The sequence below is a fragment of the Anas platyrhynchos genome, chromosome 7 (assembly GCF_047663525.1).
Source record: "Anas platyrhynchos isolate ZD024472 breed Pekin duck chromosome 7, IASCAAS_PekinDuck_T2T, whole genome shotgun sequence".
Taxonomy (NCBI): domain Eukaryota; kingdom Metazoa; phylum Chordata; class Aves; order Anseriformes; family Anatidae; genus Anas; species Anas platyrhynchos.
The window spans coordinates 7699121-7726038 of record NC_092593.1 but is presented as its reverse complement, the minus strand read 5'-3'; the positions used below and the strand labels follow the sequence as shown (position 1 = coordinate 7726038).

Genomic DNA, 26918 nt, shown 5'->3' with positions numbered 1-26918 from the left:
GCAAAGTCCTGCACAAAGGAGATGTCCAGGTTTCCAGGAGTGCACCCAAAAGCTCCTGTTTGGGGATTTAGGTTTTGGGAGCCTGGTCTGGCAGCCATGCGTCCTGCATCAGCTGACAGTTTCATTTCTCTATCCAAACAAGTGATTCTTTGCATTTCTGCAGCTGAAAGGTGATATTGCAAGAGAGGAAAAAACAAATCAAACGAGGGAAGTGTGTTTCATTTGACAATGGGTCTTTAGAGCCTGCATTTTTTTAGAGCTAGACTCTTAGAGTAAAAAAAAAGAAACAACCCGTGTCTGAAATATGTGCAAAATATAGCTCAAACCTAAAAGCTGTAACTGCGTGAGAAAAGTCAGATGTTAAACAATCACAGTTTTATTCCTCCCAGCAAGGCAGCCTGTGCACCTGTAGCCATTATTGTCTCTACTGTATAAAGTGAAAATGAATATCACATTGTATTGAAAACCCTCATGGAATACAATTACTCAACAGGAACTGTCCTAAATCTATCAGCTGTAACTCACTTGTAATTTTGTGGGACTAATGCAGAGAAATGTTTCTCCATGCCTAGTTTGCCCCCAGCCTTTCCCCCCATTAATATATTTCATCCACTTTTGCTTACTATGGCTAAATTACTTGTAAAAGATTAATTACCTATGGGAAGTGTCTGTTTTGGTCTGTAGGAATGACATTATGCTGAACATTAAATGCTGACACTATTAAACTCTGCCGGACATGTTTTGATATAATAACTCTGCAGACCACAAGTGAAATGGGTCCCTCACCAATTCACTACCTCATTGTTTTTCTGTCATCAGCAAACTTTGGGATATAGTCTCAGCCGACGTAGCTCAGAGTTTCATTCATGTCAGCGGAGTAGCTTACTGGGGCTTTTTATTTCCCTGGAAGTTTTTCTGAGTTACCAGATGGAGATAAGAGTCTTTGTTCACCAGTAACCTTGAACTGAGATACAGAAGCTGCCATTTTCCAGGCAGAAATGCAGGCTGGTTGGGAAACTGAGGCTTTTTCAGTTGAAATCAACAGTTCAAAACAAAACACATTTTCCTTTCAGAATTATATTTTCCCACCTTAGAAAGAAGAGAGCTGTTTTGCTTTGGTGCGCAGAAACTGCAAATGTGCAGGTGTGGGTGGCAATTTGGGGGAACTTCTGTCTTCTTTTCCAGCTGGAAAGAAAAGCAGAAGGAATTTGAAAGAAAGGTGATAAAGAATTGGTGGAGAGACTCTAACATCTCCCCCTCCCCACCCCTAGTGTGAAAAAATACTTTAAAAATGCTAAGAGATTTTAAAATCTGATTTCTTTCCCTCCAGTCATCCCATTTGTATTTACCTGGTCTCTTGTCTTTCACTTTAAAGGAGCTATTTACAGCCCTTTTTCCTGTTGCTTTGCTGACCTCTCCACACTTTCAGTGCAGAAGTGAACCCTGAAGAGTAGCTTTAGGCCACTGGATTTTGGTTGGTCTCTGGCTCTTCATGGTAAGATACCCGTGTTGATCACAGGTTGAAATCTCCTGACTTGAGAGCAAGACACCTCACCCACAAGCCTTGTCGTATGGATTTTCTTTCAACGGGAATGAAGAAATGCATGACACAGGAATCCCATGTCTTTGTTCGCATTGGCACATATGGGAGCTTTGCCTTTTGGGACTTTCTCCACGAAGGACTGGAAATCAGCATAGCTTCAGCTAAATCAACTAAAAATCAGATTTCTTGATGCCAAGAGGATGTACGTGGCCTCCTTTGAATTACCAGATGAATTTCTTATACAAAATACACCATCTGGGCTTGGAAAATCTACTTTCAAAGCCCAGTCAGCTCCTCTCCTAATAGCTACATTTCTCCTTACCAGTGTCCAATCCACTCATGTTCAGGGCACCAGTGACTGCTTTTGATCTTTCCCTGCCTGCACTCCCCAAATTCTCATCTGCTGCGTCTATGTAATGCTCACCCCTGACCCCACATTGTCTCTCCTCCAGCTTTATCCCTTGGAGCTGGTTGAAACTCCTCTGGCACCTAGGAGTGGTGTATTTGGTGGTCTCACCACACCAGCATGGTACCCACATGGTTGTATGTGCACAGGTTTGCAGACTCAATGGTAATTAAAACCAGTCCCTCTGCCCCTGACCCTGAGTAGATTAAGCTTGGATCCTGCCTGCCTGCAAATGTACTTGTATAAAGCAAGGAGTTGAGGTGAGGAGAAGAGAATATGGTGAATCTTTCAAGGATCAGCATTTTAAACTGCAAGCCCTTTTGTTCTGTAATCTGGGATATTCCCCAGCAGTCCACATGGAGAAGAAAAGGGGCATTGTCTGGCGAGTGGCTTCATTACTAATCTCTCCTGGATGCATTTTAATTCATTTTAATGACTCTGCCTCCTGTCAGACCTTTCATTTGTTAAAGGGGTTTGTTAAAGAGATTAAGTGCAAGGGGAATTTGAACCTCAAAACACTACATCCCTTCCCCCTCCCCCAACTCCTCCTCTCTCTCCCCCCAAGATGAATATTACACCAAAAGGAAGAGAAAAGGCATTTTCTGTGAAACACATTACAAGATTTTTAGGAAGAGAGGGAAGGAGGAGGAGCAATGGAGCATGCTGGACTCTTAACCCATGGAGGAGCTGGATGCTGGTAGTATTGATGTTATGCTTTTCCAGCGACATTGTTCCCCATGCATATGTCTATTGAAGCTTTGTGCAAACACAGCTGTTTATTAGGAATGCCAGCTTAGGGAAATAAACCATCTGCCTCAATTTGATTCTACTTCTGGCTTCTACTCATGTGGGAGCTTGGAATAACCTCCCCCACCCCTGAAAAACAAATGTACCATGCAGTAGATGTACTGCATAGAAACCTTTCAACTGAAATCCAGGCCTTCAGCCAGCTGAAGAAATGAGAGAACTTCTTGGTTTCCTGCATCAACTTCCTACCCAAGGATCTCAAAGCCCTTCGCACAGTGTGGGAAGTGGCAAGGTCAACAGAATCCCTGCATGGAACTATAAGTTTATTTTCAAAGTTCACAGTCTCAGTAGACATCCTTTGAGACATGTGTTTCATGGATTTACTAGAAAAATTCCCTCAGCTAGGTCAGTGGACTATTGCAGTCCTTCTCTCAGTCCGCAAGTCCTGAAAACAATTTTTATAGCTCTATGGACTCTTAATCTCCTTAGGACTGAACGGGCCTCAGAAGTTCATGAAAAGGATAATAGAATTAATTGCCACGCAATAGCAGAATGGTGGATTTTGGTCAAGAAGATGGCTTTCTTCCCTACATCCCTCAATTTTCCTCTAATGGCCAACTGGTACATGGTACTATATGAGTAGCATGTATTTTGTGCAGAATGCTTACACAGAAGATGCATCATATCCTCGTTTGTATTCTTTCTGTTGGCTTTAGAATGGATAGGGTCAGGCTTCCTTGCAGAGGGAAAATCATAAGCATTTCAAAAAAAGAGACATGTGGGATGTTGCCTTTAAGCAGAATGATCAGTTGAGTTGCCAGAGAATGGAGTAGGGCTGCTTAGAACAGGTCGGATATTGGACATAATCCAACACAACCATGCTTTTGGGAAAGAGGCAAGTGACATATTATGATGGATAAGTGGGAAAACTACCTGTAAGTATGAAGCAATTCTTCCACTCTTCTTGCTATTTGTAGGGACTCAAGATGAATACTCTGCACAGTTTTGGTTACTGCTTTTCAGGAAAGATGTAGAACAGCTGGAGAGCAACCGGAGTGATTGAAGACCTGACTTAGAAAGAAAAATTAAAAGAAGTAGGGTTGTTTAGTCTAGAGAAGAGAAGCTGAAGAAATCTATGATAAATGTCTTCGTGCACACACAAATTTGTAAAGGAAAATGAACAACTTGTTTTGCCCATCAATGCAGAAAGAGTGAGAGGCAATGGGTTAAAACTGAAGCAAAGGAGAATAGGTTGGAAATAAAGGAAACCTGCTTAGTATTATGTACAGAAGGACAAAGGACAACATTAGTGACTTGTGGGAGACATGTCAATCACATGGGGAGATACATCAGGACTTGTGGAATGGCTAGTCCTAAGAGCTGGAAGAGGAAGTTATAAATGGCACAGGTATAACCATTACAGGGTGGAATGCTGTGATTCTTCCCGGTGACTTCTGGAGATCTCTAGCAGTCTTGTTTTCTATGATTCTTTGTATTTTCTACATAGATAGTCTAGAGAGTCTGATAAGCCCAATGGTGATCTAGTTTCAGGGCTGAATGCATCCCTGAAAAAGGACATAAATCATTATGGATTGATTTTGGATGAAATGGTAGATAATCGAGAAACAAACCAAAACCATAAAAAGCCCAATGGAGAAAAAGAAAAAGTTCCCCATCTATTATATTCCCTTGTTGTATTTTAAGTTTCAGGGACAAATCCATCCTGCCATCATGCAACAAATCTCCACACCCTCATAAAACCAATATAATGAGTGGAACATGGTAGCAAATCCTCTGGGTTTTGTTTTAGTTTGGAAGGCATTAAAGAAAAGTGTTGTGCAGAGGGAATGGAAATGCTGCCCGGGTGCCAATTCCACAAGGGCGTGTTCTTCTAGAGCCAGGTATGTCACTCAATGAAAAGCAGTCAGTGTTCAGCTCCTGCCATGGTTTGGGGGTTAGCCAAAGAGGTTGGAGAGGGGTGGCTGGAAGGAGAAAGGAGCCTGGTATTTTTCACTGCCAACTTTCTGCTTTTTGTCCAGCTTCCTCTATACAAATGACATCTGAAATGCAAGCTGGCCCCTTTCCGTTATGGAAACCTCAAACTGAATTTAATAGTAGGGGCTTATATTCAAGTGTCCCATAAAGTGTTGTAGAAATTGTATCATCACTGGAGCATTTTGTGGTGTGGTCCAATCTCTTCAACATGAAACTTTCCCCATCACAGAATTTTAGACTAGCTGAAGTGATTTGGACGCATCTTCTGTTCACTCATATAGACATACTTTTATTAAAAATTATTATTACTTCAAAAATCATTATTAATTCACTGCTTTACATCTTGTGAACAGAGTGAGAACCCATTCTTTTAGACAGAGGCTAAGCAATAACTACATCCCTTGAGGCTGTAAATTGGTGTACATAGCAATTAATGAACGTACAATGGTAAATCGGTGAGGAACCCAGACAAAGCATGGCAGTGTTCAAACTGTAAGGGAAAGATCAGCCAGCAGATAAAGGAGAACAACTCAGCACCTTCCCAGCTTGGTCTGGTTGTAGCTTGGGCTCAGAACAGGCAGCAAATAGATGGCACTGGATGTTGGCTGCTGGACTGAGCTGTAGTTTGACATGTGTCAGTGATATTTAATAACTAGGACAATGGATGCATCTCAGTGCTTCAGTCAGTTTTGGAAATATCAAGTACTGGGGCATTTTCCCTCCCTCTTGACATCCATAGGATCTGAGAGCAATTTTCCTGCAATACCACTCAATCCCTATGGAATCCCACTGCTTTCACCCTTATTACGTGCCAGAAGACTTTCCCACAAGGGTTTAATCTTTTTCTGCCTTAACTGAGAAATCTGTGGAAACAGAAAAAGCACAAGACAGACTAAAGAAGAAAGAAAACACAGTCGGGAATTGTTCAGCCTTGTTCCAATATGCCCTGTCTCCCTACAGCTGAGATTCTTCTGAAATTCACTGGTACTAACTAGCATTCATCACTCCAACCCACAGCAATTTACTGGTGGCGATTTTCCGCTTCCAGCTGGTGACTTCCTGACCTCAGAGGTTAAGACAATTTTTATTCATGCTACTGAACTTGGCATCTGAATTTTAATGTCATGCTTTTTGCCTCCCCGCCTCCCTGTTTTCCTGGTGGAGGCTTACAGCCTGGAGAATATTTTCAGGGGAAATGGAGAAGCAATGTGCCATCCCCAAAGCATGACAGTACAACATGGCAAAAACATTGCCACACAGTAGTGAGAGCCTCATATTTTCAGGTGAGGGTGATGTTGCTGGGAGAAACTGCAAGCCAGATGCCTACATTCTTAGGGTTGAGTTCAAGTGGGTCCCCCATTGAAAAAAATATTTTCTATAGTTTTTAATTTATCGCAACCAACAGAGAGCCATCATTTTGTAGTTCAGTTGTCTGATGTCTTAGGTATGGGTGGAAGAGATGTGACTGTACATAGCACTCAGCAAACATTAAGAAAAAAGTCCCAATAAAAGATGGAAACAAGTTCTTTTTATGGTCTCATTCAGTCATCAGGGAGCAATGAGCAAAAGTGACAGGTAGACGGCCATCATACGATCATTCTCTGTGTAGCAAAACACAGGCAGACTTAGACACTGATTGAAATGGGAGCTTGATGACTAAATATCTTTGCTGAGCTGCAGTCATGGGTTTCAAGGTACTCTATCAGGCCAGTATTCTCATAAAGTCCTTTCCAAACACTGGGAAAAAATCCAAACACTTGAATGACCTTTCCCTGACTCATCTTCTGTTCCACCTTACCCTTGTCCACAGTCCCCTTTAAGTAAGGTCTTAATCACTGACGATAAAGAACTTCAAGCACTCCCAACTCAGAAATAGGCTGGGTATATTTACATTTGTTTATTCAATACTTGGTAATGAGGCCGAGGATGGCTGACTGCCATCAGTCACAACATATATTGTCAACATCACACAAAAAGGGTATGAAACTTCTCTTCTGCCACTGTTGTCCTCTACTTAATGCCTTTGTGTGTTTCTTCTTTTATTTATTTATTTATTTTTTATTTTTTAGTTGGTGTCATGCTCTTCAGCATCCAGAGTTCTTATCTGGGAATGTACCAGTATTTCTGCAACCCAGGGCAAAGCTGTCAACACTGCCTGCCTTTGTTAAGCTGTACCAAAATATAAAGAACTGAGGTCTGAAAATTTCTTCCTTCTCTGAGATGTCCATGTTGCTGACACCACTTGCCCAGCCATGGGTGTCATTCAAGACCAGCACTTTCTGAATTCGGCAGATTTTTGTGAAAGAAAAAGCCTGAGCAACAACAGCAACAGTTACTAATTTTTGTCTTTCACACTAAACAGAAGATTCCCTTTCTGTGTTAAAGCAGAGTCTCTGAAGCTGTGAATTTGAAATGAAAACATCCATCTGTGTCTCCATGTGTTGCCCTGGCCTCCCTCTCTGCTCCAGAGTAGCTGAATATCAGAACAGATCAGCCCTGGCAAGAGAAACAAATGCCCCAGAGTTTGGATGGGGATCATTCAAGCTTTGCTGATACCGATTGAGAACAATACAAACAAACAAGCAAACCCAAGAGTCTGCTGGGAGAGAGGAGTAAGCTGGCCCTGAAGACTCCTTCAGTTATTTTCTTACTCATTCTAGGTATCCCTGGTAAATTAATCTCCCAAAATGTTTCCCTCACTGTGGACATGTCTGCAGGCCAATGTCAAGGCGTGAGTTGGTGTCTTTGGGAGTTACCAGTGTGGCTCTTCACATGGTGAAGGAAGAACCAAGCTAGAACTCAGACAGAAGGGTAAACTAATAAATTCCCCTCTCTGAGATTCATGAATTTCAGCACAGTGAAGCCTTCTCCATATTTTCTTTCTCTGCTTTTACGTTTCTGTCCTTCCACTGCTAGCAAGAGTTCTCTGAATTTCCATTATTTTGAAAATGGTTAGCTTTGGACATGCTTTGTTATTAACTTTCACCTGGTGCTGTCATTTAAGCTAGAGCTAAATGGGTTGTCATGCACTCAGAGATCAGCATAAATGCCCTGGCATCAAAGGTTCATGGCCACAATAACCCAGGCTGCTTCTGAAAAGACGCAAGGATCAAGTCCATTGCGACGCAAATGTGGCCGATTCCCTTGCTGGTGTTTTGTTTCTGTCTGGGCTTAGAGAGGGGAGGCTGAGGACAAGAAAGGAAATGTTCTGTGGGAAGATGATCTGGCATTTTTTCTCATTCTCCCCACACACGCATTCCAGAGAGTTACACACCAGATAAGCAGCAAGCACTGTTTGGCTGGCTAACTACTGCACAAGCATTATGGACCATCTGGGGACTTACAAAGCCTGCAGGATATGAGTAGAGGTTGTGCTGGAAGTAGAGGCTGAGCTGGTATCCTGTGTCTAAATACCAACACAGCTGCTTGGAGCAAGAAAGGGGAACCCTCCAAAGGAACAGCAGTAGGGGCTCTTCTTTAGGAAGGATATTACTCTTGAGTAATTGAATTGATAGTGACTCCTCCATTTGAGCCTGTGAAATAAGATTCCCTCCAACAAAAGGAGCTGGGGGGGGGGGGGGGTAGACAGCAGCAGACCCAAAGGCTACTATTATTATTGTTGTTGTTAATGCCCTTGCTATTATTTTATTTCTTAAAGAGCCTTTGAAAGTGTTCTTCAGTATCTTGAGATGTGTGAACTCCATATAGCATGCTGGCCCTGGAAAAGAATCAGCGTGCTTCAGCTGAAGGGAGGCTGGAAAGATAGCATTTTCCCACAGTCTGAGGAGAACCAGCTTGTTGGCTTTCACCAGGCAGCCGTGTTTTGGGACAGGAATGCCATGGGTACATTTTCTCGTGAGCTTTTAACAGGTGAACCGGGCTTACCGGGGCGGAGGAGTCACCCCCAAAAACAAACACATGTATGAGCTTGTGGTGTTTTATGGACAAGAGATATACTCAGGGCTCTGGGGTGGAGGGAGTTAGATCTCAAACAAACAGGGTCTTTAGTCACGTCTGGAGTCCTTGTTAAAATTCTTTCTGCTTGCAAATCCCTCTGATAAAAGGGAAGCACGCTTACCTCCAATGTGACCCCAGGCCAGGGTTTCACCAGGGTGAATTTGCCCCTCTGTGACTATTTTCTGAATCCTAAGCACATACTGACTTTTAAAAGGCCTTTTCTCAAAGCACCGGGCTTTCTACTTCACCCCAGCTGTTCAGCGTCATGCTCCAGCCCTGCCTCCCCCTTATGGCTGCTCTTCACCGGTGTCATTCATCCGAATGTTGTAGCCTAATACCATTTCTAAATTGAGTCAGTGCCTAAAGCGGATCCCAAGGACAGTTGAGGCCTCGTTATACTGTGTGCTGTGTGAGAACAGGGCAGAACAAATCCCTGACTTGAAGTGGCTTCGTACAAGGAGAGAAAGGAAGTGCTCCAGGGAAATAAAGGGAGGTGCCCAAGATTACTTGAATCCCCGAAGATTACTGCCCCCCAATCTGCCTGTTCGCAGCCCATACCCTTCTACCCTCAGTTAACAGCTGTATTGGAAAGAAGTTCTTTAACCAGCTACTGCAGACAACTGGCGTCACAAGAATTAGTTTAGGTTTTACAAGCAGTCTGCTTTTGACTTGGACAAGAAGCCTGGTAGATCACATATACCCTGAAACCACTGGGGTTCAGGTGAAACTACACGACACACTGAATAACCTTCTGTCATCTTTTGTTCTTCATAAGCGTTGAGTGATTTTTTCAGCAGAGACATGTCTCAAGTTCTAGGGAAACCCTCAGCCAAGAGGGGATAAAAAAAAAAAAAGAGATCAGTCATCCGTCATATCATTTCCAAGTAATATTTGAAAAACAAACATTGCAGGGCATACATCTTTTGCGGACAGATTTCCAAACACCTAAAGTGAGAGATCCAGCCATACCCAATGCCAGCGCACTTCAGACGCAGTCTCTGCAGAATGGTTTCAGATGGAGTGCAGAATTTGGTCTCCCTGCCCCACCAAAATGCTTATGGGTTAGGGCCATTGTAAGTTTTTGGACAGTACTTCAAAAGGCACTTCAGTTGAAGAAATAATTATTATATAAGTTACAGCTGAGCATTTATAGCATAATTGCCTTTCCAGAAGTGTACCTCTAACACACCCTGGCATTGATGTTTTCAATTCTAGGGTGAAGACCAAAACTAAATAAGATCAGCAGGAAATCCATATTCATTTCAAATTCATTTAGCTACCCCAGGATACAAAAATAAAGTTTTATACAGTCAAAGACAGAAAATCATTATAATAAGAAAAATATGGGCTAGATGAAGGCAAGTGATTAGGTATGTTTAGGCAACTACATTTTTTTTTTTTTTCAGAGGGAAATCAGTCCGGATCTTGTCTTTATTTGCAGCTTCCATGTTCAAATAGAGCTTATTATTCTATATAAACTAATTAAAAAGTGCTTTTGCATCTCATTTGGGTCAAACATCACAAGTAAAAGAAGAGATAGCCAAAAGGTGGAATAATTGGAGGGTATCATAAAAAATTAAAAGGCAAATATAAAACAAACTAACAAAACCAGAAGATATTTGTTCACAAGAAGTACTAAGCTCTGGAATTTCCAGCTGCAGGATGCTCTGTGCTAAAGATTTTTCTTCCATTAATCTGTTTAACTTCTCTTTGAATCTATTAAGGAGTTGCTAAGGAAGTCCACAAGCCAGAAATGTCAATAACTTGGGGTAGTGTTATGGAAAAGATTTAGTACATACTTGCTCTTTTTTTTTTGTGCATCTTCATTGATCTACTTTATTGCTCACGGTCTTCTGGAGACAGGGCCATGGCTGGCACTGGACAGCTCCAGATATTCCCACAAATGTTCTCTCTCCCTGTACTCCCCCCCCCCCAAGAAATAAAAAGGAAAATGAAAGCCCTTTTAGGCTTTGTATATTGGTACTCTCTTCAGTCCGTATTTCCTCACCTCAACCATGGGGCCCCTTGCTTACATTTTCCCCTTTTCAGAGTTGCAAGTGGAGAGGTTCAATGTAGGACCACCAAATGGAGCTGATATGGGACAGGATACCAACACCTGCTTCTCCACAGTGCGGAGAAGGTTGAGAACATGCTTTTGGGCCAGAAGCAATATATGGTGGGAAAAAGGTGTCAGTTCTCTGCACCAGTCCCAAGGTAGCTTCGTGTATTTGTGAAGTCAAGCTTTCAGGCTGTGCAGAAAGGATGATCCAGAACAGTGCCACGTGGGCGTAGCAGTCATGGGATTGTAATAAGCTGCGGAATAGTCTTTGTGTAATGTGGGCATCCTCAGAGAAAAACTCCTCTGTTTTGTTTCTTAACCTGGTGAGAGAGGACATGAGCTCTGCTTGGAGGTTTTGTTTGGGTAGTGGCCCTTTGACTGACTAACAGGTTCTGGTGTGTTCCCAATAAGCTGAAGCTCTCTCTTGACAAGCTGATTTTGCTCCAGAGAGAATTGCTGCCCTAGTCTGGATAGAAGGGCAGGGGATTAAGTTAGAGTTTTAAAAGAGCTTTATGGAGGATGAAGGTGAGTAGGCAGTGTAATCGCTGTTACACAGATGGGGAAAAGCTCTTGGCCCCAGATGGATTCCCTGGAGAATCAGATAAGCCATTTAGAGTACTTGTTGTCTCTCCGTCCATTTAAACTGCTTTGCAACTGGGTGCTTCTACCAAGGATTTTGGAAAGGCAAAGTATGGGGACAGGTCAATGCCACGAGTTTAACCATGATATAGGGTTTGCTCCCAACACATGGCTGGGGCTTGCTCTCAAAAAGAAATGCACTCAGTCAAAGACCGAATAATGTTTATTAGAGAGGAGAGAGAGTGGGGGTGGTGCTGCCTGCTCAGAGGTAGCAGCAAAAGAGCCTGAGAGTGTTTTTCAGGCCCTGCTCTGCAAGCAGGTGGTGAAACACCCTCCTAGCTCAGGTTGTGAATGAATATGGTGTTTTGAGATTGAGGCAGGCAGAACAGCAGCTACAAAGACTTCCTTCTGGGCAGCATATTTCACATGTCAGTGGCAGCAGTAGCTGCTGTTTCTACTTTCAGACTCAGAAAGACCCAGAGGAGTTCCTCTTCCTTTACCTCTGTTCTGGCTTTAGGCAGAAACCCTGCAGGAAAGGGCAGAGTTTGACAAACATCAGGTATGGTTGTGCCCTGAAGCAAGTCTGTGCATACAGCGACCATGGCCACCACAGTTATTCCAGGCACTTTGGGTGATCTCTGTTGGTCTTGAAATGTCACAGACAGCAGCATCACAAGCAGGCACTTGCATTTAAGGGATGCTACCTAATTCCTATACTCAGCAAGCAAAGCATTATTTGGAAGCAGGAAGTTTGAGAAATATTGAAGACACCAAAGTAGGGGGTCAGTAAGTGGCTGTCCAGGCTAAGCAAGCATGGGAAAGATGATCTGATAAATGGCCCATCAGAGTGGAACATGACAGCTTTCTCTTCTGTTTTCTGTACCTGTAAATCACATCAACCACTGACATGATGTTTTCTCTCATTCTGAAGTGGAGAGAAGGCTCCTGGAAGCACAGGGAGCTGTGCAGGTCAAAGCAATTGTTCTACGGGATGTTGCGCTTGCTAATGTCATGATAGGAACTTAATAACATTATGCTGATTGCCCCACACCCCTGCCCCCCAGCTCACTCACTTTTCTTCTAGCTTTCCTGCAGCCTTAAAAAGGAAAAAAAAATGCTGCTCCTTATGCATGAACAATCACTTTCAAATGCCAAATCTCAGTCCAGAGCCTTCTGGAAAGGAGTCAAGCTCTAAGGAGTCTGTTTTCATATATTTTCTCTTATCAGTCCCCATCACAGATCGGGGTTTGTGGTTTTACAGCTGATGGCAAGTTGCCTGCATATCTCAGGGCTGAAATGCAAAAATAAGCCAAGCATGAAGACAGTATCAGCTTGACGCTACATGCCTTTCTAGGGCTATTAGATAAGAGATACTGTTTGTACAGAGCAAACCTGTTACCTCAAGAAAACAAAACTGCTTTTAACTGTGGCTTTCTTTAACCCTCCTCTTCAACAAATGTGCAAAGTATGATTCAAAGAAATGGACAGCCAGATATTCAGCTCTATACCACTGACCCCAGAGTAGCAGGAACAAGCTGTCAGTGTGTTGAAATGATTGCTTCCAGGACAACTAGTGCTGTCCCCCGTGTTTCTGAAACCTTCCCACATGTCTCTTCCTAGGAGCTTCAATTCTGCCTCTTCCCATCTGCTGTCTCTCACCTTGAGCCTACACTGCAAGGTGGTTGACCCATTGGCCTTTTTTTTTTTTTTTTTCTTTTCCTGTTTTGCACATTTACAGCACCAACTGCAGTGGAAAGCCTGGTGCTGAGGCACTCTGCGAATGACCACAGTATTTATCTTCTGATGGGCTCACAACCAGCTTGGAGAAGACCAATCTTCATTAGATCTTAGGCCCCAAGACCCTTTAATAGTGAAGCATTCCTAGAAGGTGGTCCTGTCTCCATAAACAGTATGCGTGGGAAATGCTCTGGGGCGTTCTGCATGAGGAATACACACTGGGATCCTTGTTTCTTGATGGACCATCCTGAGAATACACTGGTTCCCTTCTGGCCCACATTCCTGGTTTTCTTCCTGTGGAGATGATGGTACTGGGGCAGCAGAGAGGACTAGTGCACACAAAGATCTCTCTCCAAACCACATGGTCCAGATTTGTCCAGGCATGCTTTTGCATTCCCCAATTTAAATATAGCCTGAGTGCATGTCTGCTCTGAATCACTCTTTCAGAGAGTCCCTCTCTTTCTCCCTCAAATCATTCACTCTAGGTGACATAGAGACCTCCAAAATGTAATACAAGCCTTTTTATGCACTCAGTCTTCTTATACATTACCCTTTAGGCAAATAACATTTTTTTTTTCTTTACCACAGTTAGCTACCGCTTTAGGAGCCATCATATCCCACATCATAAACCACAAGAGGTTTTCTTATCCCAGGTGAGCACATTTCTATGGGAAAAACTGGATTCTATGTTCTTTTGCTCCACCTGTAACCCCCTCCCTCCCTGCACACAAGATGCTCTGAAGCTGTATGCCCAGGGAAATATAATTTGCAAACAGTCATAAAAATTGCTGCTGAAAGATGAGTTCACTGGACTGGTGTTTGTTAAAAATTAAGTTAATTTCCTAACTACCCCAGCATCTCATTTCATTCTTAAAACCTAATAGTATGTGTGCTGCTCCAGTTGCAAAAGCAGAGCAATAGCTTGTCTTAAAATGTCTTGGGGTCAGTCCTCTTTCTCAGGGTTTTACAGCTAATCTGGGTATGATTTTATATTTGTGTTTATCATAAGAAGTTTTTGACTTGTGCTGAACTTAAAAAACCTTGCTCAATATACTTATATACCACATCAAAACCATCTGCAGCAGGAGATAAACTTTATAGATTAAGGCTGACTAATATTCACAAAAGCTCTTGGAAGACAGTTCAAGTGATTTGGCAAAGCAGGTAATGACTTAAAACAGATATTCAGCCCTGAGTCTCTCAACCTGGTGTGAGGCGAACTGATACCAGGCAAAAGTGTGGGTGCTATGACTGATTCTGAATTTGGCTTATCATGTGAAAAATGTCTTAAGAGTTTAAACTCTTAAGTTGGCTGTAAGGTCTCAGCTCTTCCATCAGTGTTAAGGTGGTTTAAGAATTTAGTGTCTTAAAAGCAATGTGATCAGCTAAACTGCTTTCAAGATTTAGGAGGACTTAATTATTTAAACCGGTTTAATATCTTAACATGGCTGAGCCACTGCTGCTGGCCTACAAAGTTAGCAGAGTTGAGGCTAGGTGACATTGGAGGGACGTCTTTATTGCAGAAGATCGGATTAGACCAGTGCAGTGCAGCCTTCTGGCTTCCCAGTCTCTGAATCTGCTGTATGTTTTTCAAGGTCATTGCTCAAACAATTCCAAGCAGTTGGCAAATAGAGACTGGGACTGTTTGCCAGTCAAATCTAGTTCAAGTATTCTTTGAGTCAATATCCAGCCATTGTGTTACTTATTTGTTCTTCTAATCTTCCAAATCCCCCATAAAACCTATATATTTTTGCTCTGCCCTCCTCCTCTTACATTTCAATGACAGCATGTCTGCTATTTCTGGAGCTCCTTGAAAATCCAAGCCAAGTTTTCTATTGATGCCAGGTTTGTCTCCCACCCTTATGCCTTCCTGTAGGAGACACTCCCCTTTATAACTTGCCTTTTCACTCTGGGACCATGATCCTAGCTTTAGGACCTGGTGCCAGACAATAAAAAAAAAAAAAATGTGAATACTAGGCGGGCAAAACCGGGTGGGTATCTGAAATTTTCTTTCAGAGCTTTCTTCTGTTTTTCTCTGTCAGGTCATTTGTACATGCCTCCTGCTGAAATCAGGAGGACATAGGGAACTGCTGGTTCATTTGAACAATGAGGTTGTCTCCAGTGATGATAGACACTTTTCTCCTTCTGTACTGGGAAAATTCCCAGCAGTTCTAAACTAGGCAATGGCTTAAACCTTCAGCTCTCGGCATCTCAGTCTTCCTGTGGCATTGAGTCCCAGTGTCCCATGAAAACAAAACATTCATTTCTTTTCAGTAAGATGGAATTTGTCACTTTTCTGTTCCCCTGGCTGAGCCTTCTATCATAAAAAAGGGAGACAGATTGTCTCCTGTAGGTTTGTCCCTACTTTTTTATTATTTTTTGTCTTTAAGTGTTATTTTAATTTACCTAAGCGATCCTATTCTCTTCACTTTCTTTTTCTGTGACCTGAGTGAGACCCAGATGTTCTCAGGATCTTTGAATCTGATTTCTAGGCATGGAAACAAGGGCCCCTGTTTAGGTACCTTATACTGGAAATTGAGGCCACAGCTTTACTCTCCAGAGGATAAACTAAACATAATGTTAATGTGTTTATCATGAAACGTTTACAAAATTTTAGTTCCTTGCTCCTGGTACCTAGAGTTGCTGTAGAGGTAGAGTTACCCACCACAGTATTCTCACTTCAACCATCTGAAGTCTGATTGTGCCTGTTTTAGCAAGTCTTAGGGAAATGGTGTCTCATTTTTCTTAGACAACTCTGGATAGGGTGAGTTGCTTCCAGAGCTGCTGGATCTATGCTAGAAGTCTGATTTTTAGTTGCTGAATTAGAGGAGATGATGAAACCTGTCCTACATGCACTCTGGCTCCAGGGAAAGATGCAGCCCCTTCTGTTGGCTGTTTCTGGGATGTGTCCCAGTTCAGCAAGTGGACTGCTGGGGATGACCTTTGAGATTGTGTGAAACACCACAAATATCTATTCATAGGGATCTGGGATCAAGCTTTACCTGAGTCAAGAGTAAGGAAAAAAAAATAGTAAAATTGTTTAAAATCTAGCTTTGAAACTTGCTGCTTAATTATCATTGGGGTCTGTTTATCAGCTCCAGAGAAAGGCAGAACTGTCTGTCTGGGTCAGTCAACTGTGCATCCTCTCACTGTCCTATGCTATGGTCATGGTCCCTGAATTCATTGTCCTGTGCTTTCCTCTGCCCTGAACAGGCTCAAAAATTTTCCAAACTGCAGCTCTCTAAAGAACAGCCAACAACCGCCTCTTCTTTCAGGGAAAACAAAACAACCTCTGGCTTTTTTGTTTTACTATAATCAGAGGCTCCCTTTTTAATCATTCCAGTTTCTAGTCACATGGAACATGAACTGTCTAAGAAAGCTTCAGAGAGAGGGAAAATGAGAGAAAGGAGGGGGAGCTTGGACAAAAAGCTTCCTCACTGAGGACAGGAAAGCTCCACTGCAAGACAATGGGGCAGTGACCTTTTGCCTTGAGGTCACGGTTTCAAATTCGTTCATCAGTGAATCGTTTTGGGAGGTTGTTCCCCTAGACTGAGAGGAACATGGCATGGACAACATTTGTCCTTATGCTCTGGTTGGGTCCTATCTTGAAATCCTGGAACTCAGTTCTGGGTTTCATCATCTGTATAAATCTCTCCCTTTTTTTGCTGCTGGGTGATTTGTCTGCAGAGACCAACACAGATTTTAATGTTACCTGTGAGAAGAGGGAATAAGGAAGAACATACAGATCTCAGAACAAACTCCAGACTTTTAATTTATTCATTGGAGTCTGGAAATTTACTTTCCTACCTATTTTTACAGTATGAAGAATTTTTTCCTTTATCCTCCAGCATAATCAAATCTTGGGGTCAAAACCTAAGCTTTTCTGGAATGACCCTGGAATTTCACACATTCTTCTTAAAGGCTAAGCAAGCTTTGCAATCATGCTGGACTGAAAGGATTCCTAAGGATGGAAGGCCCTCTCCAGCACTTAATGGACATGTCTGAAAGATGAGTCTGGGGTAGCTACAGCTTCTTTGTAGCACAAATTTTATAAAGAATGAGAGCTACCTTGTCATTCCTTGTCCATTCAACATTGCCTGGTTCACTTAGTGAAAGATCCCTCAGAGAAGAGAAAGAGCAGAAAAAGCTATTTTTGATGCTTTTTTCCTACTTGAAAATCACAAGATTGTACATGTGGCTATGTGCTTACCCTCACTTGTTCTAGCAGTTCACCTTCAGCCTGGTAACTTCTTTCCCTAACAGCCTGTACATCAAACCCCTGGAGCTGAAAGATGACTCTCATTTCCTTTAGCAGGGTCCCAAACCCATGCAAATCACTACGTGAGGCCAAAGACTTTTGCCATGCCAGCACAGGACCTCACTTGAACAATGCCTCAGGTCCCTTCTCTGTGAGCCAAGGAGCTCACGCTTAGCCATGTTTAGCAGCTATCAGGAAGGCTGTACACGTAATTTCTCTCTTCCTAGTCTCCCATTTGGTCTCCATGCCTGCCAAATGTTTGTGAGGCTTCCTCAGTCCCGCTCAGCCATGCTGGTGTGCAGGCTAGCTCCAGCTGTGACCTGTGAGAGAGGTGGGCATTGCCCCGTGGCTCTGTTCATGTATACACAAATCCCTTCCTGCTCATACCCACTGAAAACGAGTCCTTCTCTCCAGCTTTGGAGAGGTCACACAGCCAGGACACAAGGACACCAGGACACCAGGGTGATCATGGTTCCTTCCCAGAGGCCTTTCAGGCTGACGGTCTGGAAGACATCACTCTCACCAGTTTATCTGGCCTTGTGGTTAACATGGGATGTAATATTTCATGTTCGTTTGGGCTGGAACCAGGGATGTCATCCCGTGGCTCCAAATGACAGAAAATCCACCCCGTCCCTTGGGGTGCAGCTCTCCCTGCACTGCATTACTCTTCTGCACAGAAACGTGCTGCGTATTTCCTCTGTGGGCTTTGCTGATTTCCAAACTGCAGCCCATGCAGTTGCTCATGCCTCTGGCTGCTAGATCAAAGATTCATTTTATATCAGAGTTTTTCACTCCATAAGTCCCCTAATCACTTATTAACCTGTTAGCCCATGCGCCATCTCACAAATTGCTCTCCTTTCTCCTCTCGCTGGTAAGTGTGTTTGCCAGACTATAAATCATTCTGGAAGCTCTTCTTTGAGCTTTCTCCAAGTTTTCTTTTTAAAGTGCCAGCTCCAGGACTGGACACACAATTTTATTCTCACATGTTTGCCAGAGCTTGGTTTCACAAACTCATTTGGTAAATAGATTTTCCTTCTACATATTTCTGCCAGTTCTGGGTGAGAAAAGGGAGAGGGAGAGTGATAGCGTATGGTGTTGTTTCTTTTAATGATGTGATCCTAGTATGAAGGAATCCTTTTTTTTTTTTTTTTTTTCTTTTTCTGGGGACCACCCAGTGACTCTTGGTGTAACTGCAAGTGACAGTTACCATCTTATCTCTTTGAGCAGATGTCCAGAAAGAAGCTGTTTTTGACCAAAATCAACATCAGTCCCACCTCTTTCTTCCACCCTGTCCAAAAGAATGGTTGGTACAGCATCCCCTCCCTCCTATATTCACACTACATGACCATGTGAGCCAAGCTGGGCTGAGAAGCCACCCTCCTGGTTCTCCTGGCATGGCTTTCATCATGGGACACTTCTTTCAGCCCCTGTGAGCTGGGAAAGGCTCCACTGGTGTCTGTGTTTGGGTGCACCATGCCTGGTTGGGGATGCACTCCACAAGCCTCTGTGCAGGCTCGCATCCTCTCCTGCTCCAGTGATTGCTGCAGGGCCACCAGGCATCTCCCCTCTTACCTCTGGGGGAAGAGTGACTTCACCCACCAGAGCCTTTAAAGAGAGGATGTTAAAAACAGAGACAATGACATTGTAAGGTCAGGCTAGGCTGAGGACAACAAGCAGTCTAGTCTCCAAACATGACAGGGAAGAGAATGTTTGCTTTAGATTTATTTTTTATTTATTTTAGTATTTTATTTTATTTTATTTTATTTTATTTTATTTTATTTTATTTTATTTTATTTTATTTTATTTTATTTTATTTTTTAACTTAAAAAGAAAAAAAAAAGGAAATGTTTCTAGTAGTCTCCCTTCCTCTCTCTCATACATATATATATATGTATATGTATGTATTTGAAAAATGCAACCCACAACTTTTGGTTTGAATTTGATCTGACAGTATCCCTTTAACGTGAAAGTCTAAAGCCGTAATTGATACCCCAGTTGGACATTATCACAGATTATTTCCTGTCTGTGTTTTGACTGTCCTGGTCGAATGGCTTCCAAACCTAACACAGAGTCAATGAAGAGAAACAACCCTCAGCTACTATTATTCCTGTTACTCATTCTACCAAAATAATAAAAATAATGAAACCGCAGCCTGCCTTGAACAGTAAAGATCTCTTAAAAGCCTTTCCTAAGCTGAGCCTTGACGTACCTTGCATATCTTAGGGAAAAAAAATAAATTTGGTAGGTTTGAGGGAGGAATTACCAGTGATGTTCCTTGGCCGGGCTCATGTCCACACTGCTCATAAAGCACTGTTTGGGTGCAGATGTGAGTGTTGGGAACTCCCCGTCCCACCCAGGGCTGACCACCCATCTGCTGTGTGGCTAGCCACGCATGGGCTCTGCCACGCCACTGCGGGCACCATATTTTCCATTATTTGCCTTGGAAATAGGTCTTCATTTAAAAATAAATTAATTTACCTTTTTGTATTTTATTAGTGTTTAATGATGGTTTACACTGAATTTAAAGTGTTAGTATAAAAAAAAGTCTGTTTATTTTAATTCCTACTTGGTAAAAGTCTTCTTAAAAATTATATTTAACAGAAAAGGATATTTGTGGTTGTTTTTAGTTTTTGTTTTCACTCTTTGTTTTGTTTCATCAGTCTAAAATAAATCCAAGAAATCAGAAAGGGGAAAATCAAATCCTATCCACATCTTCCTACCTGTTCTGAAGCCTTTCTATGAAGCTTCAGATGGGACCTCTGAGTGATGTGGCTTTCCTCAGCTCTATTTGGCACATTTGCTTCCTCAGCCAGGGACCATCCCCTTCCTGTAGCCTGGACAAGGGTGTCTCAGCTGAACTGCAGCTATTCTGGATCCTAGTTTAGTGCAAAAGACAAAGCACAAGAAAAAAAAAGAGTGTCAGGGAACCAAAGAGACCTTGGGACATGGATCCAGACCAATCATTTGTGTTAGTTTTACCCCAGCCATGTCATAGACTAATTTACTCATTTATTAATTTAGTCATAGACTATTTACTATTTTTCAAGAGAAATGTAGAAGAAACTGCTTTCCAGTGAGGTATTCAGCTCTTTCCTCTTTTCATCTTCAGACTTACATTTCTAAATTACTCACAGACTGTCTTGAGAACCTTACTTAGACATTTCCTGAAGGCCAAGATTTTCCTCCATGAAGAACATTTCCCCAGACCTGAAGAGCAAAATGATGCAAACTGCAGGGATTTTTTGGCTCAGTGTAGTAGGGTGGAAGGAACAGGGATGATCCACTCTGATACCATTCAGATGCTTGGCTGTTGTTTCAGCATCTGGCAAAGGTTAACAGCTATCTTAAACTGGAGCTGCTTTTAGAGAGAGGGGGCTTAAAGCACACCCAAACGAACATTAAAAATTGCACACATGTGCATGCCCTACAAAGCCAACCCCCTGACATGCAGATGAGGAACTCCTGAAGACTGTTCCATCCAGTATTTTGGGCTCCTGTATGTTAGGTTTCTTTGGATTAATTTTCCCTTATTTCAGAAAAGGTTCCTGAGAGGCATAGCCATTTATATTCTGAGGGTATAAAACAGAAAGGCCAGTTTCACGCTGGGTGAAATGACATTGTAGTGATGTTATAGCTAGTAGAATTTGTCCACAGTAAGTTAAAAGTGGGAAAAACTCTCTGAGAGTGTTGAGTTTATAATTCCTCATGGGAATGGTCAGTGGTGACCTATGATGGAGGAACTTCAGAGCAGCAGAACGAAAGGGAAAAATGTTTTCAGCTCTCACAATCTTTAGGCATGGAGGGACAGAGGTTGGGGAAAATGAAATAAAATAAATAGGCATCACACAAGGAACAGTAAGAAGAGGGTTGAAAGAAGGTGAGATGGATAATTAAGCAATAAGACATGACAGGCTGTGCATTTCTGGATGATTATTGCATGCCTGCTATGATGTTCTCTAGGAGAAAAGTTTCACTGCACAAGAACAAGAATCACCCCCCAGGGGCTGGCTGGTGGGAGGGTTTAATTGCTGTTATTACAAAATTCATTTGGAAATTAAAATAATAATAATAATACAAAGAAAAAGGGACAATCTCCCCCTGCACTGTGTTGTTTGTTAGGATGTGTTAAAGGAAAAGAGATGACATCACCCAGGGCTGTTATTTGGAGGGAGGGCAGTGATATCACTGCCAGCTGAGCCCCAGCTGGGTCCTGTGGCTGTGCTGACTCTCAAATGGCTTTTCTTCTTTCTTTTTCTCATTCCCTGGAAAGGAAGGTAATGTAGCAGAAGAAAAGGATTCTTCTTCTTTAGCTAGATAGCAGTGGATAGCATACATGGAGTTTCATCAGCACTGAGTGGCGTTTATTTTTTTTTTTTTGCACACAGAAATTCCCTCTTGAAACAAATTTGGTTGGGAAAAATTCCATATTAAATATTTTATGTTTTCAGAACAAAGGCTCCAATTCCTATGTTTCCGAGACTTCAGAAATCCTCATTCTAGAGAAATTCAGTAATGCCAACTTTTTATTATTTTTTATTCCATTTTACAATGGAAAAGAGATTCTGAGATTTCCCTAGGAATGGATTTACTTTTCTTTGTAGTGGCTGGTTTTAGTTCATACCCAAGTAATCTGCCATTCTAACAAAAACTTCTGGTCAGATGACGATTCAGGAGCATCTAGTTGCTTTAGGGGTATGTATGTGAGCAGTTCTAGACTTAGAGCTTTCACGTGGCCCTGAAATTTCATTTAAAGGCACGGATGAAACAAACAAAGCAGTTTGACTCCTTCAAACTGATCTCCAGCCTCCACTGTCATTCATGCCAGCTGAGACTCCAATATCTACTGGGCAGCTCTATATCATAGTCTGATGAGTGGTGCTGATATCAGGCCTCTCCTCGTGATAGCTGCCGTACAAAACAGGAGATAAGCTAAGACTAGATGAAACAGAGGTCAGCATTAAAAGAAGATGCACAGAGAAGTGAAATGACATACTCATGTTCACACCAGAAATAGTAGCAAGATCAGGATTACATTTCAGGACTTCTGAAACTCAACCCAGAACTGTGCCATTAGCTGATATTTTGGTTTGTTGTCATGGGATATAGGGGAGGACAAATCCTCTCTTCCAAAAATCAGCCCTGCTCATGTGAGTTGTATTTATCAAATTGATAAGTTGGTAAGTAGAATTGTGCGCTCAAAAATGGGGCTTTGTTCAATCAAAAAAAGAAAAAAAAAAAGTAATTTAAGTTCGATCACTTCATTGTGCTTGCTACATTAGGAGATGTGAAGTTTTTCACATGCCACTGCATATTACCAGCATTTTATCAGAGGGATGAACCTATGACCTTTAACATCAAAGCCTGGGCTTCATCACTAGAGTTAATGAAAGACCTGCAATCCATGTTATCCTTAGGTGACCCAACATGTGTAATGGGAACAGGACATTATATACATGTATTTATATACATACACACACACACACATATACATAAATATATATATAAACATACACACACGTGAATATATATACTGCTGTAGAAAGAAGGGGAAAACGCATCTCAGGAGAGTAAGAGTTAAATGAACCATCAGTAGGTGAATGCAAAGTTGCTTATGCAGACATTTTCTTGTAAAGATCTGGTCTCTGTCTATACATTAAGTACATGCAGAGACTCGCTCTATCCAGGTTGACAGCTCTGGCATTATACATCTGTGAGGAAAGGTTAAACAGCATCATGGCACCACTTGGAAAGACTTAATAGATGGAATTGTACCTTCCTAGTCTCCCACATTGTCAAAGGTAAACTGAAGTGGGAAATTCCAAAGGTCTCATAAACAAATTTCTACCTCATGGACAGCGTTAAGCTGTCATGTCAAAAGGCTGGGCTGGGGACTGATACTCCCAGATTGAAGGGAGGAAAGAGAAATAGGCAACATATATCAAAAAGTGATTCTTTACCTTTTCTGGGGCAGGAAAGAGGTTCCCTTGGCTCCTTCCACACAGTCCATTCTCAAGGAATCAAAAGAAGTAACTCCAAAGGAAATAAAAAAAAAAGAAAAAAGAAAAAAAACAAAGAAAAAAAAAGGGTAAGATCAGGGATGGGAGGGAAAAAGAAGAAAAGCTTTCTAAATGTCAGTTAAGGCACTCAGAGAAATGAGTGCAGAAAGACAATATTTGCCATCCTTTTCTGAGTACAGCTTTACAGAAAGTGAATGCAGAGTTTCTTTTTACTGGGACACTGTGACACTGGCTGAAATATTAAATTTCTGCTTTCCAGGGTCAGTTCCCTGCTGATGTACACTAAGTGATGCTGTGCAACAGGTGGAGACATGGTCTTCAACATGTTGAACTCATGACAAGGGTCTTGCTCTTTCCTTTTGCCATCGGCCTCCCACCCTCCATGCCTACCTCCGCTTGGACCCTTTAGGGAACCTCTTGGTCTGAGGCACCTGCTTAGGTCAGGCTTGAAGGTCTGCAACACGGCAAGGCAGGTGTATTTAATTTTGCAAGGTTTCAGCCCCACTGGTTCTGCAGGGGGCACTGCTTACCAGCTGCCTCATTTTACCAAGCAGGTCCTGCTCAGCACTGTGCGGGGGAAAGCTTAAAAGGGAGCTGCAAGAGAGGAGGATGAAGTGGGTGAGTGGGGAACCTGTTCCACACTGAAGGGCAGAGGAGGAGATAGTGTAAATTGTATATTTATTTCTAAATGCTGCTTTCATTTCCATTGTCTTCTGTAAAATGATGGACTTGTTGCATCTCAAAGCAAACTAATCAAATCAAAGTATCCAAAACAAGTTCAGTATATAAAACCTTCTCCTCCCTCTTTCCTAGCATCCATGCCTTCCAGCATCTGGATGAGGGAGTGGGCATGCCCACAGGCCCAGGTCTTCAGGGTGCCCATCAGAAATCCCTTATCTCTTTGTGGTGTTCAGGCAGCAAGTGCCAAACAGGTTTCCTCCGTATCCATCAGATCACCTGGCAGAGGTGTTTCTGCTTGTCGAGGCAGGCGGGGCAAAGAGAAAACAGAATCGAGCCCCAAATTCGGTTCAGTGGAGAGGTGCTGGGGATGAGGTGTTGCATTTGTGTTGTACTTGGGCTCTGCACATGGGCAGCGCTGCCAGAGCGCCTGGCACGCTGGGCAGGATGGTGCAGCGGGCTCTGGCCAGGAGCCAGGGCAAGAGATTAGGCAACATTACAGCAGAGGACTGTGGGTTCATCGTGTCTCAGAAACCTGGCAAAACAGACCTAACATCAGGGACATCTCCTCTGGTCAGGCTTGCTAACACCTCAGAGCGGTCTCTTCTTTTTTTCTTCTTTCTTGAGAGAAAAATCCACCAAGATGTCTGCAAAACTATGTAGCAGTTGATGGTGCATGTCAATTCCCACTAAATAAATTATTCTTGAAAACTACTTTTGTATTTTTTTTTCCTTATATGTTTTGTTTTTTTCCTGGTATCACTTGCATCTTGACTGAGATGGTCCCCCTACTCCCTTTTTTTCCTCCACTTTCATAAAATTGTTTTGTTCTGATAAAACTTGTTCTGATATTCTTCCTTCCTCACTCCTTGAGGCTGGAACTAAACCAATTCAATTTTTGCTGGGGAGCAAAATAATAAAGAGAAATCCCCAAAGCAGTGAATCCACCAAAAAGACAACCAGCAGCAAGAAGCATCTCCCTCCCTCCTTGCCCCCATCAAATGGTTCTCATGATTCTTAGGTCAAATGTATATGTGGGAGCTTCCATGCATCAAATTTCCATTTTACTCATTCAAGTAAATTTTCTTTGCAAGCTTTCTGTGTAGCCTGAAGCACACAGCTATTTTTGATCTTTCTATCTTTTTGAGGGCGAGGCAGAGTCAAGTTACCTTGTCATCAAATTCTCATTTTGGCAAGGAGGGTAGTGGGGGTGAAGAAACAGAGGACTTTATAGCAATAATCACTAACCAAAACACTTCAGAGTGCCTGAACTTGTTACTGCGTCTGTTCAGTTCTTCGACAATATGTCAAGCAGAAAGAAAACAGCTTAATTTTTCACAAGCCTGGTTGCTTTCTGAAGCTAATAACAACACGGCAACTTGTTTGAACTAGTGAATGGAGGGAACATGCTATTAATACCAGAGTCACAGTGCCCCGTCCCCCACAACTCACCAGATGTCTGAATTTAAACTGTCACCTCACGTATCACATCAGTTTCTATGGACAAAATCTTGGTCTGTGTTCCAAATGCCCTAGAGGCACAGAGCTGTTCTTGCATGGTCTTTGATATGGTCTGTTAGTAATATGGTTGTAAAATGCCATGTGCATTTATAGTGCATTATTATTAATATAGCTTCTGTTCCCATCATTTTTTACTATTATTTATGCATTTATTCCCTTTCACGCAACTTGATTGCTCTGGGGACTGACACATTGTACAAATCTTTTCACCTCTCTATCAGCAGTCTCAGCCCAGTTTAGTAACCTGCCTGCTCACCTTGCTGGTAGATTGTATGGCGAGGTTATGCATTCACATCAAACACTGAAATTTATTGGAAACCAGAGAAGGATTCTGGGAAAACTCTAGAGGAAAATGAAATAAATCCATTCCCCCTGGAATTTGGATGTGGAACTTTTTGAATGTCTTGTCTTCCCTGTCATCCAAAAAAAGACTCAAAACCCCCAAATGTTTGGGCCAAACCCTTTTTGGTCTTCATCAAAAAGTCAAAATTCCTGTGGAAAGAAGACACTTTTCAAGAAAATGTACATTTAATCAAAACTGCAATTTCCCAGCAAAGCCAATGTTGACTACAGCTGTGCTGAAGCTGAGAGAGGCTGCTGGGCTCCACCACCTCCTCCTGCCAGCAGATTGTCCTGTGCCTCTTGACCTGGGCCTCAGTGGGGAGAAGAAAGTCAAGAGCTTTGATTTTCTGAGCAGTCAGGTAATAAGCGAGAGCGTGGTTTATGGAACTGGAGACAAAATAGGGCCTACGGATGGTGGAGAAATTGCAGGGAGGCAAGAGGCCAAAGGGATGAAAAAGGGTTTGCATGGAGTGAAGCTGTCTTGCATGCTGCCCTGGGTTTGTATGAGTTTATTCCAACTCTTTGGGTTGGTGTAACTTCTTAAACAGGTCATTCACCCCGATGGTGTACTCCCCTGGGATCCGTCTCTGGTGAAGTCACCCACTACAGTCCCAGGAGCCTTTTCCCCAAGGCAGCTGAAAGGCAAAGTTAGCAGCTCTGTTTCCAGAGACCTTGTGCACATGCATACCTGTGCATAGGGGTCAGCACTACTTCCAGACACATTGTGCATTTCTGCATTCTTTATGGTTTCTTTTTTCTTTTCTTATTCATTTTTTTTTCTTTTCCCTGAGATCTAAAATTAAGACATCGTGCAGATGGAAAACATCTGCCTGTTCTTTGTGCGTGGAAAACATAACACATGGCAGGGATGATAAATAATAATAAATAATGATGATGATGAAAGCATTTTGAGAGGCTCAATGGTTTGATTTGTCCGGAGCAGGCATCACACACTCTCTGTCAGGCCTAAGGAGGATAAATAGACTGCTGTAGTTTAAAATTTTGCAAATGGCAACATGGTTTTGAGACATTTAGGAGGAGCAGCTGCTGAGCATGGCTTGTTTTGTCATGGGTTTGTG

General features: G+C 42.4%; 2 long non-coding RNA genes across 4 annotated transcripts in view; one reads left to right on the top strand and one right to left on the bottom strand.

The window, feature by feature from the left end:
* The window catches only part of LOC140002888 (uncharacterized), a 42640-nt gene extending 35886 nt beyond the window's left edge, over window positions 1-6754 (top strand). The window contains exon 4 of the long non-coding RNA XR_011810513.1: window positions 1376-6754. This is a non-coding gene — a long non-coding RNA (uncharacterized lncRNA). The remainder of the gene's footprint in view (window positions 1-1375) is intronic.
* On the bottom strand, window positions 26-25074 carry LOC119717451 (uncharacterized). 3 transcript variants are annotated; one of them, XR_005266996.2, is made up of 6 exons: window positions 23689-25074; window positions 23239-23311; window positions 20002-20157; window positions 3630-3763; window positions 1090-1185; window positions 26-163 (listed from the first exon to the last, which is right to left on the bottom strand). It is a non-coding gene; the product is annotated as an uncharacterized lncRNA (long non-coding RNA). The 3 variants fall into 3 exon arrangements; XR_011810515.1 differs by lacking the exon at window positions 23689-25074 and having other exon boundaries at window positions 23239-23543; XR_011810516.1 differs by lacking the exons at window positions 3630-3763; window positions 23689-25074 and having other exon boundaries at window positions 23239-23543.
* Between the last annotated feature and the right edge of the window lie 1844 nt (window positions 25075-26918).